This window comes from Ornithodoros turicata, chromosome 1 (genome assembly GCF_037126465.1).
Source record: "Ornithodoros turicata isolate Travis chromosome 1, ASM3712646v1, whole genome shotgun sequence".
Taxonomy (NCBI): Eukaryota; Metazoa; Arthropoda; class Arachnida; order Ixodida; family Argasidae; genus Ornithodoros; species Ornithodoros turicata.
In genome coordinates this window covers 152820959-152836827 of record NC_088201.1, presented here as the reverse complement: position 1 = coordinate 152836827, position 15869 = coordinate 152820959, and positions in this window count along the sequence as shown.

The window sequence follows — 15869 nt, the reverse complement described above, 5'->3', positions numbered from 1 at the left end:
CTCACCAAAGATAACGTTCTTCCGCGCTCCATAGCAGATTTCACAAAGCCCAAGAACACTACACCTGGCAGTTTTTACTTCCTGATTAAAATGCACAAAGAAAATAGCCCTGGCAGACCCATAATCTCAGGTATTAATACGCCGACCGAGAAAATTTCTCTTGTCCTGGATCATTATATTAAACACATTCCCCCACAACTTCCCTCATACGTGAAGGACACTAACGACTTCCTGGCTAAAGTATCTTGTATCAACAACCAATTTTCTGACGTTAGTTACGTTACTCTGGTAACTATGGGTGTGTCATCATTATACACACATATTTGCCATGATGAAGGTATCAGCGCTGTAGAACACTCTCTCTCCTCTTTTCCTTCAGATACTTTTGAAATCTCAGCTGCCGTCTCACTTTTGGAGTTCGTATTGAAGTATAATAGCTTTGTCTTTAACAACAACCATTACGTCCTCCGGCTCACGCGTGTCCCCAAACAACGTGAATCTCTTCATGGGTCAATTTGAAAAGACAGCCCTGGACTCTTTTCCAATTAAACCACTGATATTCCTCAGGTATATTGATGACATTTTTGTCATATGGTCCGCTGACAAATCCTCACTACTTTCCTTCGTTGACCATTTCAACTCTCTGCAAAATCGTATCAAATTCAGGTGCAATTGAGGTGCAATTACTCCGACACATCAGCCACGTTTCTAGACGTCTCCATTTCCATTAAATCTGGGAAACTAGTTACAGATCTGTACAAGAAGCCTACCGACAAACGACAGTATCTTCATTTCAGTAGCCACCACCCGAACAGCCAGAAACGTAATATTACGTTTGGACAACTAACACGAGTTAAACGGATTTGCTCAAGTACAGAGGATTTCCTTCAACATGCCAACGAGATGAGAGGCGACTTTATAGAACGTGATTATCCTGATAACCTCATAAATATTGCCCTCTCTAAAGTTATGGCCCTAGTTAGAGAAACCTTACTGTCCCGGGAGCCCAAGAAAGTACACAACAATAGTTTTTCTGTCATCACTTCTTACAATCGCGCGCTTAGTAACGCTGAACACGTCTTTAAACGTCACCTTAACACACTTCACGCCGACGACAGACTTAAAGACATTTTCCCTAATGCCCCTCGTATCACATTCCCGCAGATCACGCAATATACGTGATCTACTCACTTCGTCCCGACGCAACCAAGGTACACCCCGCACCCTGCAAAGGCTCTCGTTGCCAAACATGTCATTTTATTGTTCTATCCACCTTGATCTCTATCACTGCTAATGATTTTAAGTTCACAATTAGACAAACCTTACATTGTAATTCCTTCAACCTTTGTTACATGATTGCGTGCAAATTATGTAACAAACAATACATCGGCGAAATTCGCAACACTGTCGGCGATAGATTATATGGGCACAAATCGGATATCGTTAATAACCGCTCGACCCCAGTAGCGTTACATTTTAACCTCCCGGGACATCACCTAAACACTCATCTACTTATTACCATCCTGGAATCCAGTTACAATAATGACATCAAACGAAAACACCGAGAATCCTATTTCATTTCAAAATTCGCAACCTTGCAACCGCACGGCATCAACGTGTATGGTGCCTCGTTGCAACACTTTAAACTGTGAAATTCTTTCTTTCTTTTTTCTTGTTTATTGAATATACGCCCCGCATCACAGGTCTGCAATTCTTCACATTTTGCATCACCTTGTCCAAACAGTAAACCAAGCACTTCGCACCAATTTCCCAGAGCCTGGAAGCTCTTTGCCAGCTAGGTGCTCCCTGTCCTCAATCATTCGCCCTTGAGCCCTAATTACCCGAACGTCTAAGGGTCTTTTTGTGTTTTGTACCTAACTGGCCCCTGTGTCCATTCATATATTCTGCTACGTCATCTGTATGTCTGCACGAACTTGTCTAGCCATCTCCTTTGTAGCACATTTATTTGTACTCTTCTCAACCCTCGCCGTCTACTCTTTTGCGACTTGGGTTTGATATATCCTTGACTATTTGTAGCAGGTCCCCAAACCTGAGGAAGTGCAACCTACTGCACGAAAGTCTTGTCTTTCGTAAATTAAACTGTTTAATGCTCTCAACCGTATTTCTGTTTACTTGTGAATCATTATCGCCGGAAACTTGCACATTTTTTTTTCACGTTCTACGATAAAAGTACCACACATTGTCTTCACATTTCCTCCTTCGACCAGGGTGCTCTATATTTTCCTTTACAGATAGCATTTGTCTACGGAGAAAATGCGTTTGCTTGAGAAAGAGACAGATGCTCTGTGTACAGCGACAAAACAGTGGCTGCCGTCGCGGGGGAAACGTTATGTGCCCTGCTGGAAAAAGTACACCCGATCTCATTCAGCGCCCGCATCAATTTCAATGAGTTTCAATGAGAATTTATGCATCCAATTAATTTAATGTGAATATAGCAGGTATTTCTCATTGAAGTAACGAGAAGTGTTGCGGAAAAGCTGACTTTATGTTTGAACGCTCGACCTGATGTTGTAGTGAAGGAGTCTTCCAGGGAACCGGGAGCTAATATGTCCAATGAGAACCAATGACTTTGAATGAGAACTGAGACACCCAATTCATTTAATGTGAATAACGCTGTTATTTCTCATTGAAGTAATGAGAAGTGTTGCGGGAAAGCTGACTTTATGTTTGAGCGCTCTAACAAATGTTGTGGAGAAGGAGCCTTCCAGGGAACCAGGATATAATTTGTTTAATGAGAACCAATGACTTTCAATGAGAACTGAGACACCCAATTCATTTCATGTGAATAACTCAGGTATTTCTCATTGAAGTAATGAGAAGTGTTGAGGGAAAGACAGCTTCATGTTTTAGCGCTCTAACAGGTGTTGTGGTGAAGAAGATTCATAGGAAATCAACAACCAAATCAAGTAATTAGTTCACTGGGCGGCAATGAGAAACAATGATTTTCAATTGGAGCAATCTGAACCGACGTGTTGTGTAATGAAGATCCCCTTCACAGAAGAAGAACGAATTGGGCAATTGGTTTAGCATCGAATCATCATGATCACTGTGTCAATTGAATTAATGTTAGAAAACATGTTGTGCGGATAGGACTGTTCCATGCATAGATGAAAGGATGATTATCATGAAAGACACATTCGAGGGATAGAGCAAGTTGGTGTGCACTGAATACAGAAGTCAATCATTCTAATTTAAAATATCTTCTATTCGAAACCTGTTTGAATTCCTACACACTTCAATTGGCACAAACTACGCAACTGACGCGTTTTAGATTGCTTATATTTAAATCCATATATATTTTTTTGCACTGCACGAGAGTGAAGGGAATATTCTTTTCCCCAGGAGCATGCATATAGAAATATGCAGGAGTGCCTCAAGTGAAGTATGCTCTCTACCCATGCATAGTTTTGCACATTGTGTTTGCAAGTGGTGAACAGACTTGTGTAAAAAATATGTAGCAAAACATATACAAATAATGTACGCTTGTATGTGACAGCTGTAAGTATACTCCAAACAAGAATGTCTCAAAAACACGGTACATGACACCATGTAAGAAAGATTGATGGTTGTAGCTTACGTTATCTCAGAAAAAAAAAAACTGCTAGAAAAGACATCAATGGTTATCTCAAGATTGTCGCACTACTAATACAACTAAAAACTTGAATGATACATACAATGAAAGAAATTTTACAAAGAAAGGAAAAACAGTTTTTCACAACGGTAGTCATCATTCATATTCAATCTTGTTTTGCAACTTGGTCACCACAAACTGTTCATTTAGTGCCAAGCGCATACGCCTACATGCCAACGCTACAGGTGAATGTATTCTTACTCACTGCGAAACATAGCATATTGTTACGTGTGTTCCTAACACTGTTGTATTCCAAAAGTGTCAATGAACTTACCGTTTCCTGACCCTCTTGGCGAAAGCTAATGCGAATAAGCTCGGCATATGACCCGCCGTCCAAACAAACTATCTTGTTGTTTGTCCTCTGACATTTAATATGATCTGTAGTGGCATTGTACACGACCCCTTTGGCGATCATTGGCTTGTAAGCGGTGGATGATGAAGGCAATGCTGCCGTTGCATTTTTTTAATATGTTAACGGTCTCGAGCCCTACACCTTTCCCAAGTACCCGTGCAGACGAAAAACTTTCAAATCATTTTGCAGCAAATGATTCTGAAACAGTTGCGCAGCATAATCAAAGCGGCCACTGAAATAGGGCACCGATAGGTCCAAAACTGAAAACACTTTTTTTTGCAATGTGAGTCAAACAACGAAAACTGAAGTACACTGACGACTTGCAATAGAGAAGCTCTATTTCGCACGCAAACATAAGAATGAGCCTAGAAGAAGAAAAAAAAGAAAAAAAGAGTGCCGAGGCAGTTTCTATGCTGGGTAGTGCAGGTTGAATTTCCATTCTGAAACCATCCAACTGCCATTGGAAAACCAGAATAGTTCAATGCTGGATTCGAGCTGGAAATGGGACGTTCCAGCGAGTACGCCAGATAGTGTTAGGTTCCTGGCTGTGAAGGTAAGAAAAAATAAAATAAAATAAAAACTACCACGGCAGTTTCCGTGCTGGGTCAGTGCAGGTTTAGTTTCCATTCTGAAACCATCCAACTTCCATTCGAAAACCACAATAGTTCAATGCTGGATTCGAGCTGGAAATGGGATGTTCCAGCGAGTACGCCAGATAGTGTTAGATTCCTGGTTGTGAAGACAAGCTGTGACGTGTTCAAAGTTATGCACACAACTCCGCGTTCCTGAGTAGTTGCAAAAAACTGATTGTGCACTGCGACAGCTTTACCCTGCGTCACTTCAGCTTTGCCAGTCTGTTAAAACGAAACTACAGCCATAATGCTCTCGTCGTCGTATGCGACCGAGCGCCATCGGCATCGATTCAGAATATGTTTTGAACTTGGAAACGTCTGTTGGCGTGTAGGATCTAACCCAGGGAACACATGGTAGTCCACTAGACGTCCAGACCTGTTCTAACCCTAGACTTTAGCGTTGACTAGACGTCTAAAAGTCTTACTATTATTTAGACGTCTAAAATTAGTGATTTACTAGACATCTGGTAGACATTTAGTTTTTGACGTCTAATTGCAGACGTCTTGTAGCTGGCCTTGTATATACCACATATTAGAAATCATCAAGATTTTGTCTTATTAGGTTTTTAAAAGGTGTGAACACATTCAGACATCAAATAGAGTCACTAAATTATAAGAGGTGGTTCTTAGCTTATCCTTCAGGCTTACAAAACTGAAGTTCAATTGTTACAAAACATATGCAGGAAACTGAATTACTTGATGGCAGAGTTAACATAATTGCGTTGTTCAAGTTGTCCGTGAACCGGCCTTGGTGGCTGAGTCTGTAGTGTGTTCGCCTTCTGATCCCGAGATTGCCGGTTCGAACCCGGCCAAAAATACCAGCAACTTAGTGCCAGGTTACAAGTTGCTTAGACATGCCATCTTCCACAAGGGACATTCAATACGGTGTGTTGTGTGGTGAGCTTTCATTGCACATTTAAGGACACTCAGGTGGGCAATCCACAGACCGACTGCTGTGGCGTCGCTCATGATCTCAGTTGTCTCGCAATGTAAACCCCAATAATTATTAAGTCTTCCATGCTGGTATCTGTCCACAAGAGTCGTCACAAGAAATCTAAAAAATGTAGCCAAATGCAGAAAGAGAACTGGAATTAGGAGGGTCATCCAAAAATAAGTTTTCCCGATATTTGTTATTCAAAGGAAGCACCACTAGGACAAACTGAATGGTGTAGTAGTTGGGTGTGACATCCCGGCACTGCAAACGTTGGTTAATGGAGTGCCGTTCACCTATGTGTCAGGCATTCAAGTATGGATGTAATATTTCCGAGTACGTCTGACTATCATAGTAAGTAAGAGCTATCCTACTTTTCGTTAAAGAAAAAAGAGTGCTTTAGGGAATATCCACTAACAGTTATAAAACACTTTGCAGGCATTGAAATGGTGTGTCCTCTATACAGGGTCGTGAAAATCTGCACAATAAACAGTACAGTGGGAGATCAGCTATAGCACCACGAAACAACGTTTCTTTTCTGAAATTCCGAGAATTGTTAACGGAGACTGGCGGGTCATTAGTACTGCACTCTGATACTCATGGGAACAAATTTCCTTCAGCTTGGTCAACGAAAGTTATGCAAGATGGGGGCCACATTTCCTCGGTAACGTTCGTAAAGAGCAACGAATGAACGCAGCTTGCATTTTCCTTCAATGGTATCAAGACGGTCAAGACGAATTTCTTGGAACAATTATTATTAATGAAACGTGGGTGCATTATGCAAGTGCTGAGACAAAATACCATAGGAAGTCATGGTGGGTGCCCAGTGAAAGCATTTTGAAGGAGGTCAAACTCACGTTTTCGTCTGTAAAGGCTATGCCGACAGTGTTTTAGGACTATCGTTGTGTGCAACTTGTAGATTACCTCACACGCACAATCACAGTAAATGCATATGTACTGCGAGATCCTGGGTAAGCTTCAAACTACAATGAAACAAAAACGCACAGGACTTGGAAGGGAAGGGTGTAGCGTACCACGTCAACGCTGTCTGCACTCGTCTTCGAAGACTCGGGATTTATTACAGAAATCCATCTGGAAATTTGCCAAAGAGAGAACAAGTACACAAGTCAGCTGGTGCAACGCAGAAGTAGGAAGCATCACCTTGAGCATGGAGAGAATGAAGTATACAGGAGACTCACAAGCGTGAGTTTCCTTTTCGTGAGCTTCCTGTATACTTCGTTCTCCTCGTGCTCAAGGTGATGATTCCTACTTCAATGAAAATTTGCCCAATCTGCTGTTCCTTCTTCTTCTCAAAGCGCCCCTCGGCAGTCACCAATTCGCAAGTGATCACGAACCACAAATTGATCAGGTGAAATGCAAAGTGAATGGCTCACTTTGTAAACAGGACATAGCATGGCACAGACAATGTATTGAATACTTGGTATCACAGTATCATATATTTGTTCAGCTAAATAAAGTGACTACATTAGGGAGTAACGTTGAGCTCTAATCTGAACATAAATTTTTTCAATGTTATGCTATAGATTCATTATTTTGTTCACAGCAGAGGAACTTTTGTTGGATGATCCTCATACACGAAGGAAATTCCTTATTCTCCTACTTTCCATCACGCATGTGTGAAGCAGCAAGTACAATCTGTTTGCAAATGATCATACTGAGGTAATAAAAATGGACTCTGCAACAACCTCCAGAAACTATGCATGAATGGACCACATTAACTTTGTCCAATTATATTATGACCAAATGGATAGCATGTAGTCTTTCATGCTATGTGAGTTGTTATGCCCATATATTGTAACAAAAGATCAGTCAGATGAAAGCAGTCTGACTGAGGTACGTAGATAATTTAAATAATGTCCATACATATGATGATCAGAGTGTTTTTGGCTCACTGACATGCATATACACTGACAGCATCCACAACTAGAAGACATTACCAGAATCTAAGTGCTGTGAAGTAATATTTTATTTTACTGAATATATATCCTTTTTTCTTAACGAAAGCACGCATTTGTTCGAGGCAATGTTTCTTGAACTAGCGTTCCTGATGGCGTTACCGTTGCTGGTGAATGTAAATTTTGTACGATAGTAACTCCCCTGCAGAATACTACGCTACACCAACTTGAAGAAATCAGCTACTAAATTATTGAATCACTGAAACGTCAATAAAAAAGTCGACGACTCCGACGAATCGTGCAGCGCAGCACTATAAACCATAGCTCCACAAACACAGAAGCACTTTGCACGTACTGTGGGCAGCAGATAGCAGATGTTTGTTTACTGCACATAACATTTTCCCACAAGCTACACAGCTGCAGCAGTAAAATGGAATCTGACGTGACTCAGGGATTTCAGGACCCTTCAAAAAATCTTGAAACTGCCCATGATATCTCTTTGAAACCGCTGAACAGGCAATGCGCTTCATATTAGGCACACCTGTAGCTCAGTAGCAAAGGCACTGATAAAATGTTTGCAAAAAGAACAGCGATTTTCAACACACACATCACAAAATACGACACTCGTCGCTGCAACAACGATGGCGATGGTATAATGATGATGATGTTGGTGTCACTTCCGCTGGATTGGCATATGTGTTATTTAACATTTAACCTCCACCACGCAATTATAATGAATGGCCACGTAAATTAAAGATATTACAAAAAATAAGTACTCAATAAGCACGAGCTAAAGCAATGGCAATGACGTCTGCGCGTCCACCCAATCACCATCCATCATCCATCCATCCAACCAGTTCGAACCAGTTCAGTTTCAGCGGTTGAAACTTCAAACTTTCCGGACGCGCAACGGGTAGCAGTTGGTGTCTTCGCGGCTGCATTCCACTGGTTGTTATACGAAAATCTTTCGAAGTTCTAATCTCCCGCGCGTTTTGTCTTGCAATTTTTGAGCATAGCGAGAACGTACGCCGTGCTGTCCAGTGATAAAAGCTGTTGAGCGCAGCAGAGCTCCCAGAGTACTGTGGTGGACAACGTTTCTTTGTTCACTGGCTTTCCAAGTTTAAGGGGTGAGTTCACTCTTCATTACAGTATGTGCCTGTTTCTGTGCACCAAAACGCATGTAGTAGAGATGCGGGGCATAATATCGGAATATCATTTCCTTTATTTCGGCTTCGTCACCGATTGAAGCATATTGGAAGTGTGGGTTGACCTGACTTCACTTGCATTAAAAGTAGTGATTAACGTTGTATGTTCGGCAGTACAACGTTTCATTAAGTGCCTTGGTTCGTCTTGGTGCTAAAACAAATACGGTATCACTAATTAACCATCGAGATTCACGAGTTTTCGATGACTGGTGAAGTCTTGAGTAAACGAAAGTCGACAGTTACGGTTTGCAGGGCGGACATGCCGGAACATAAATGCTGGTTAGTTCATTGTCATGTCAGCCCGACTTCGGTTGTTGCATTTTTCGCTGGTAGTGAAACTACACACTGAAAATTTTGCGAAAGTACTTTTGTTTGCATATCATGGTTTCATAGCAACTGGATTTTTCTTTTTATAGGTGCTTGGACTACTCTTGCATCGGTGGATATGAAAATAATGGTAACCTACCCTACGAAACAGCTATTTGCACATAAGCTTAACAGTTCCCTGTGAGGTAAGGGGAAGCAGTTGTCTCTGACGTGTGACTGTGTTGTCCTCCAATGTTCCTGATGTTCGATGTGCCCCCTAATCTTACTCTGGAGGGAGCCTCTTTAAATTTTTTGTCAACAAAGTATTGCAAATACAGTTGGTGGGAGACTCTAACTGCTTTCCATTTACATGGTTGTCTTGTGGTTAACGAAATCGAACTTTTTTTCAGATGCTGTGAAAGTCAGCAGGGAAGTGCGATGTAGAAGAAACGACTGCCAGAAGCTTGCTAAGGAACCGCACAACATGTGTGGGCAGCAGACAAAATATTCATCAAACGGTACAAAACTAGTATTTTTGTGCTTGGTCGTTTTGAAACATCCTTGGTATTGTATGGAGAACAGCGTGACTATGTCATTCCGTCTTACTTCACCCAAACAGCTATCTGGCAGTAGTGCAAGATTTGAGTTCCTAAAAGGTTTATTCACTGAAGTCACCTCAGCACCATACCATAGGTCCCTCAATGTTTAGTCCTTGCATTTGTTCGCTGCATTATGCTTTTTAGGTGGCTATTAACACCGAAAATATGGAAATTGCTCAGATATTCTACAATCACAGACAAGTTTTAAACACCAGATATACGGTGAGTATAATATGGGTAACAGTTTGACTGAAATCTACAATAAGGCCGAGATCTACCAAGGCCGATGGCAGCAAATCTGCCTGCTAGCGACAGTGGCGGTCTCCTGCGGATGACGTCATGTGAATAAACTTGTATACTACTTGTACGTATATTTGACGTGGTGATACAGCTCTTGCTTTGTATTGTCTTTTATAATGTACACAGTGTTTTTTTTTTATCCTGTACAGAATTTTTGCACCAAAGTTATGAGAGCAGCACAGATGTTGTTTTAGTGTAATGCAGTGATGGAAGTGCTGCGCCAATCATGGAGTGCTTTGCAGTCGCCTGCTCGACCAGGTAAGGTCGTGTGTCACGAGGAAACTCCTGTCACATTGACGTACTTTCACAACGACAGCTGTTACATCCTCATTTCCCTGAGATCCTGGCAGCGTCCGCTAGAGCCCTGCGCAGATAAGATTTTTAGCATTCGCGCACACGTTATCCGATCCGCGCCGTTGCATACACAACCGTTTAGATCCGCAAGTTTCGAAGGACGTGTAAACACAGCCGGAAGAATGTTGGTATAATTTCGGATGCCTTCATGCTCTCATGGAAGGACTCACAGCGACAAGCAAAGGGGAAACCTTTCAACAAACGCGATATGGAGAGACTTCTGGAACGCTTCCTCACCAGTGCTCGTGTGGACGCCAAAATGCCTTCTCTCCCGTCTTGGCCGTGCATGGTCAAAGGTGAACCCGGGCATGCGCTCGCTGTCGGTGCGCAATACAAATAAATTACTAGTAGAAAAATTACAGCATGCGATATATCCGCATCCGACCTCGAGCCATCCGATCCGCACACCGCAGAAAGTGATAAATTCTCATCCGAATCCGCAAGTATCTTACAGATATCCGCTTCCATCCGCGGATGGTGCAGGGCTCTAGCGTCCACATCAGGTAGTGACGCGCAAAGAGATTTTCAGCTGTTGCTGCAATTTGTGTTGTGTAGCTGTAACAGTTCTGTGATTTTTGTACGTGCAGCTTTTGTGCAGCTCTTTGTGTCTCTCAGATCAGTGTTGATACAGCTTTTGCTCTTATGTGGCCAGACAAGCATCCCGTGAAAGAGTGTGCATAGCCACTAAACAAACTAGTTAGAACTAGCAGGCTATATAATGCTTTCTGACATGTTTTGTTCTATTTTCTAGCCACAGTGAGTCACTGGAGGCAGTGCTGCAGCACCAACAATCACTCATTGGAAGAAAGGAATGAGGTGGCCATCAACACCCTGCTGCCAGTTCAACACTCCTCAGTCAAAACACAAGACGCCTGCTTGGCGGCAAAGTCAATCCAGTTTTAGACAGAGTTTTGTACCGTAGACTTCGTGTGTGGTTTACTGCAAATAAATGTTTATGCTGAGATCCGTGTTGCTATCAATTATACCACATTTCTGCATGAATGCATGCCAGGACGGTAGCAGGACTAGTCATGGTCTAAAGTAGGTCTAAAGGTGGCTAAAGTAAGGTATAGGAAATGTATAACCCTACACCTGTCGCCTGAATGGAGGGATAAAATTGGTCTAGCTGTAGACTTCATGTCTAATACATGGTTAAGTGTCTGACCCTGTTCCAGACATCCAGGTCAAAAGAATGTCTAAATCACGGCTAGGTACATAGACATCGGATGTCTAGGGCTAGATGGCTAGGTGGCGTAACGTTAGACGTGTTATTTGACGTCTAGTGGACGGATACTAGACATTTGGTCTAATTGCCTAGACATTCTATAGACATTCCTTATCTCTTTTTTAGACGTCATTTAGACGTTTACTAGCCCACCATGTGCTCCCTGGGAAGATGCAGTCTGGTAAATTAGATGGTGCTCTCTGCCCTTCAGCTCCGCCGACCGTATAAAAATCTGAACGTGTTTGCATTTGTGTAGTGAGGTGCTCCGTCACGCATTTTGTTCCTGAACCCATGCACGAGCTCTGTTACCACAAAGGTAAGCGGCGTGTTTCGGACGCTTGATCCTCAACTCCCAAATGCGAACCAACAGGTGTTCTAGTGACCCGATATTTATCCATAGTTCTCTGAACTGCGTTCATGATGTGCCATCATCCCACTTGCACTAGACGGACTTACTTTGTCGGACAATTAAATGAGAAGGTGCTACTGATGATAAGTGACGTTCGTGATTTCGCATATGCATGTATCAGATTTTGCCTGCTTCAAATTATGTCACACATTATCTCCTCATATTGTTGTCACTGTTACTGTATGTACAATGGATATTTGTAGTATATCTGTTGTCATACCTGTTAGTGTGGATCAACTTTGGATCAGGAATTAATGAAGCAGAGTGGCGTTTTCATTGTTTTAGCTTCCTTTTTCATGCACTTTTCTTTCTTTTAAACGAGTTTGCATCATTTGCAGCCAGACTGTCTCACATTCTTATAATAAATCTTCCAATTTTTTGCTCATTGTCACTTCATAATTTTCTGGCATATTTCAGCCTTTTCAGCTTCCTCGTGCAACATTTTATCTTGAATCAATTGCTTCAACGCGATCTGATGTAAGTTTTCAGTAAGGATACGCTATATGCATGGGTGAACTTAGAAAAGTAACCAACCTTTCCATTCTGAGGCCTTCCAAGAGCTATATTCTCTGAAGTCCCTTGGTGGTTTCGATCAAGAGCTTCGTGGCGTCATTATTCTTCTACTAATGATGATTATTGTTTGTTTCTTGCAAACATACAGGGTGTTTGTTTTTATTCGCTACAACATTTTTATTAAAAACTAGTAGAGCAAAATAGACGCCATTTTTCAGTTCAGCTATATGGCCAGGCGAACATTCGCTCGAAGAACATCATGCAATTATATGATCACGAATTACCTAAAGTTTATTAGCTTTTTAATTAGGGGACTTCTCGCAAAGGCGAAATAACAAGACGGGATCTATTCGGCGTCGAAAGTAATTTCATGTTGAAAAAACACACAAACGCGCACGTGCGTTGAAATATCTGTCGCGGAATTTCGCTATGCAAATGAGCCAGAACATGAACTAAGCACGTTTCTGGCGCAGAAAGAGCGACATGCAACCCAAGTGGGAGGGCCACGTAATTTGGAGCGATGAAACTGATTGATGTAGGAGCTAATGGCCAGATAGACCGCTCTTCCACCCGGATAAGGCGAGGGTCGCATCGTTTCTGCGTTTGCAAACTGCGTATTTCTTGTTTTGGCTCATTCGCATAGCGAAATTTAGCGATGAACATTTCATCACATGTGCGCTTTTAACACTTATTTCCACATGGAATGCCTTTCAACGAGGAACATATTCCTTTCCGTCTTCTCGCTTTTATGCAAAATCCCATATTTAAAGTGTTAATTAATCATTGTTAGGCAACTACTGATCTTGTAGTTACATACTTTCTTCTGGAGAATGTTCATATTACTCAACTGCAAAAACGGCGTCTATTTTGGTGTGCTAGTTTCTAAATACAGTTTATGTGACGAATAAAAGTAAACACCCTGCAGAATGCTTCTTTGGCTTCACACAGCCACGTACCTGTGGCAGTCCGTACAACGCCCAAGAATACATTGTGCAAATTCAAAATCTGGCATGTTTATTAGTGCAGCTGGTCCTTTATATCCGCAGGCATTAGAGGTTGTCCTTTAATGACTGCTGAATCTCTCTCACTGCTGCTTCACCAGTCGATTATCTTGCGGTGTTAGTGGTGATAGGGTCCATGGCTGAGACATAGTACTCTCCTTCATGGTAACACCAACTACATCCACAGTACCCGTGAAACGCGACATTGTTTTGCATGGGGGGCAGAGATACGGAGTCGACACAGCAGCATAGTCCAATAAATCTGCTTTTAACAATGCTTCGTGACTTCCATGACTTTCATGACTTCAATGTCACATCACTGAAAATATCATCGTCTACAGACACGAGGAAGGTGTTCATGTCCAGCTTTCCTTTACCACAATCTGCCTCACAGTTTGCAGCAGCTCATTTATCATCACGTGAATTGACCAAGCTGATTTTTGCTGATTTAGCTTGTGCTACTTGTGCCCATTCGGTATTAAATGTATACGAGAAGTTGTCAATTGATGTCAAGACCTGACCGGGCTGGGATAATGCCTCATACTTTGCTCCGTCCAAGATACCTTCAAATTTGGTTGTCTCTTACTTCTGTACAGTGACTGCCAGAAACCTCTTCTCTAGTGTTCGGTTTACACAGCATTGTGGCGCTTCATGAGGTGCTCACCGGAAAAGAAGCAGGAGTGAAGGAGGATGCGCCTTCAACTACTGCTAAATGTTAATTACATCTTTTAGATTTTCTATTTCTCACTATCGGATGCACGACAGTATTACTAGCCAAACTTTGCGCATATAGAATACAATATGTAGTGCATTGATCCAGTAAATTATCCAAATCACATTGAGTCTAATTCATTTTTGCGGGAATTCATTTATACTCATTGGAAAGCTCTACAAATCTAATGTGACTATGCCACCAACAAACCTACTGGCGAATCGAAATGGAGAACCATCCCAATGAGAAATATCCTGCTGGGGCTCATTGGTTCAACGAGACATGACGGGGACATGACATCTCATTAACATTTTCTGTGACTTCTCGTTATATCTCATTAACAGTTGCTGTGAATTCTCATTACATCTCATTAACACATACTGTGATTTCTCATTAAGACTCATTGAATATGGCCTCATTTTCAGTGTAATATTTGTCCCAAATCATGTATGGGGATGAGAATTTTCGCAGTCACTGAATGAGATTTGTGTACATGATATCCAATAGGTTCAAAGAGATTTTCATGGGATTTTGAATGAGTCAGTTTCCACCAGGGTGTATAACAAACATATGCTGATTCTTAAGAAACCTTAAACAGCATCCTGCCCAAACTGTGAAGAAAGACATAATTTAGCGTGAAAAGGCCCTACCTATGAAGTGCTCATCGTATAAACGGCGGAATAACAGCAGGACCTTTACTGAACAATTGGCTTCTCTCGTACTGTTCTGCTTACAACGAAGAAAGGCAAGAACATGTCTTTCTAATTAAGTGTGCTAACGTGTTGCAGCATGAATCACTGCAATCTGTACTGATTTCTAACCAAAGCCGCGTCATACAACTGGCTGAGGTACATCGTCACTGAAAACAGGAACATTTAGCGCATCTGAGTTCGAGGGCACGGAACGGAAGCCAAGTCAAAATGAACTTCATCGCTGTCACTCTGGTGGTGCTCTTTATGTCAGGACCTGCACAGTGAGTATAAATTATTTACTTTGGGAAATGTCCAGACATGCAGGCGGAAGCACAGGGATAAAATGTGGAGGTTTTACTTCGGATGCTAATGAGTGATTAGATGACAGCAACAACGATTTTCTTGTGAGATGATGAATGGGGAGTTTCATCGCCAGGGGCGATACTCTACCCCACTGCTGGCGGTGATGCGGGGAATGAAATGATGATTCCCTACACAATAAAGATCTAGATCACAATAACAATCTAAAGAGTGACTAGACCACCTAATCACCTAAAGAAATATCTTATCCGCTAACGCTTATACGACGACGACAATGCATGAAATGTTTTGACAGTGTTATAGCTTAATATTGGTGGACGTTTTTTATAAATCTATTGTCTCCTATAAAAACTACTCTGAGGGACATCTTTGGCTCAACTGAAAAACATCTAAACTATTTACTGCGCTTTGACGATGGTGGAAGGCAGAGCCCAGACACGTACGTAACCGAGTCCCAATCGACGGGCAAGACATATGGATTTTCTCAGCACATCCCCACACCCATCTAGTGTCACCAAAATTGTACAACCCACTCTAAAATGCCTCCCAGAAAGGTAACAAAAGCCAGAAACGGTGAAAATACGCGTGTCACAACGCCCCCTAGGAACATCCCCTCCCCCCTTCACCAGAGACGAAAGTCTTGGAAATATCCATCGGCAACGGCATCGGCTTTCCCCGAAACCCAAGTCTTGTGCAAAGAAAAGAACACTTGGCGTAGGTTGCTCAAGGAGACCTGTGAGATTAGTCCA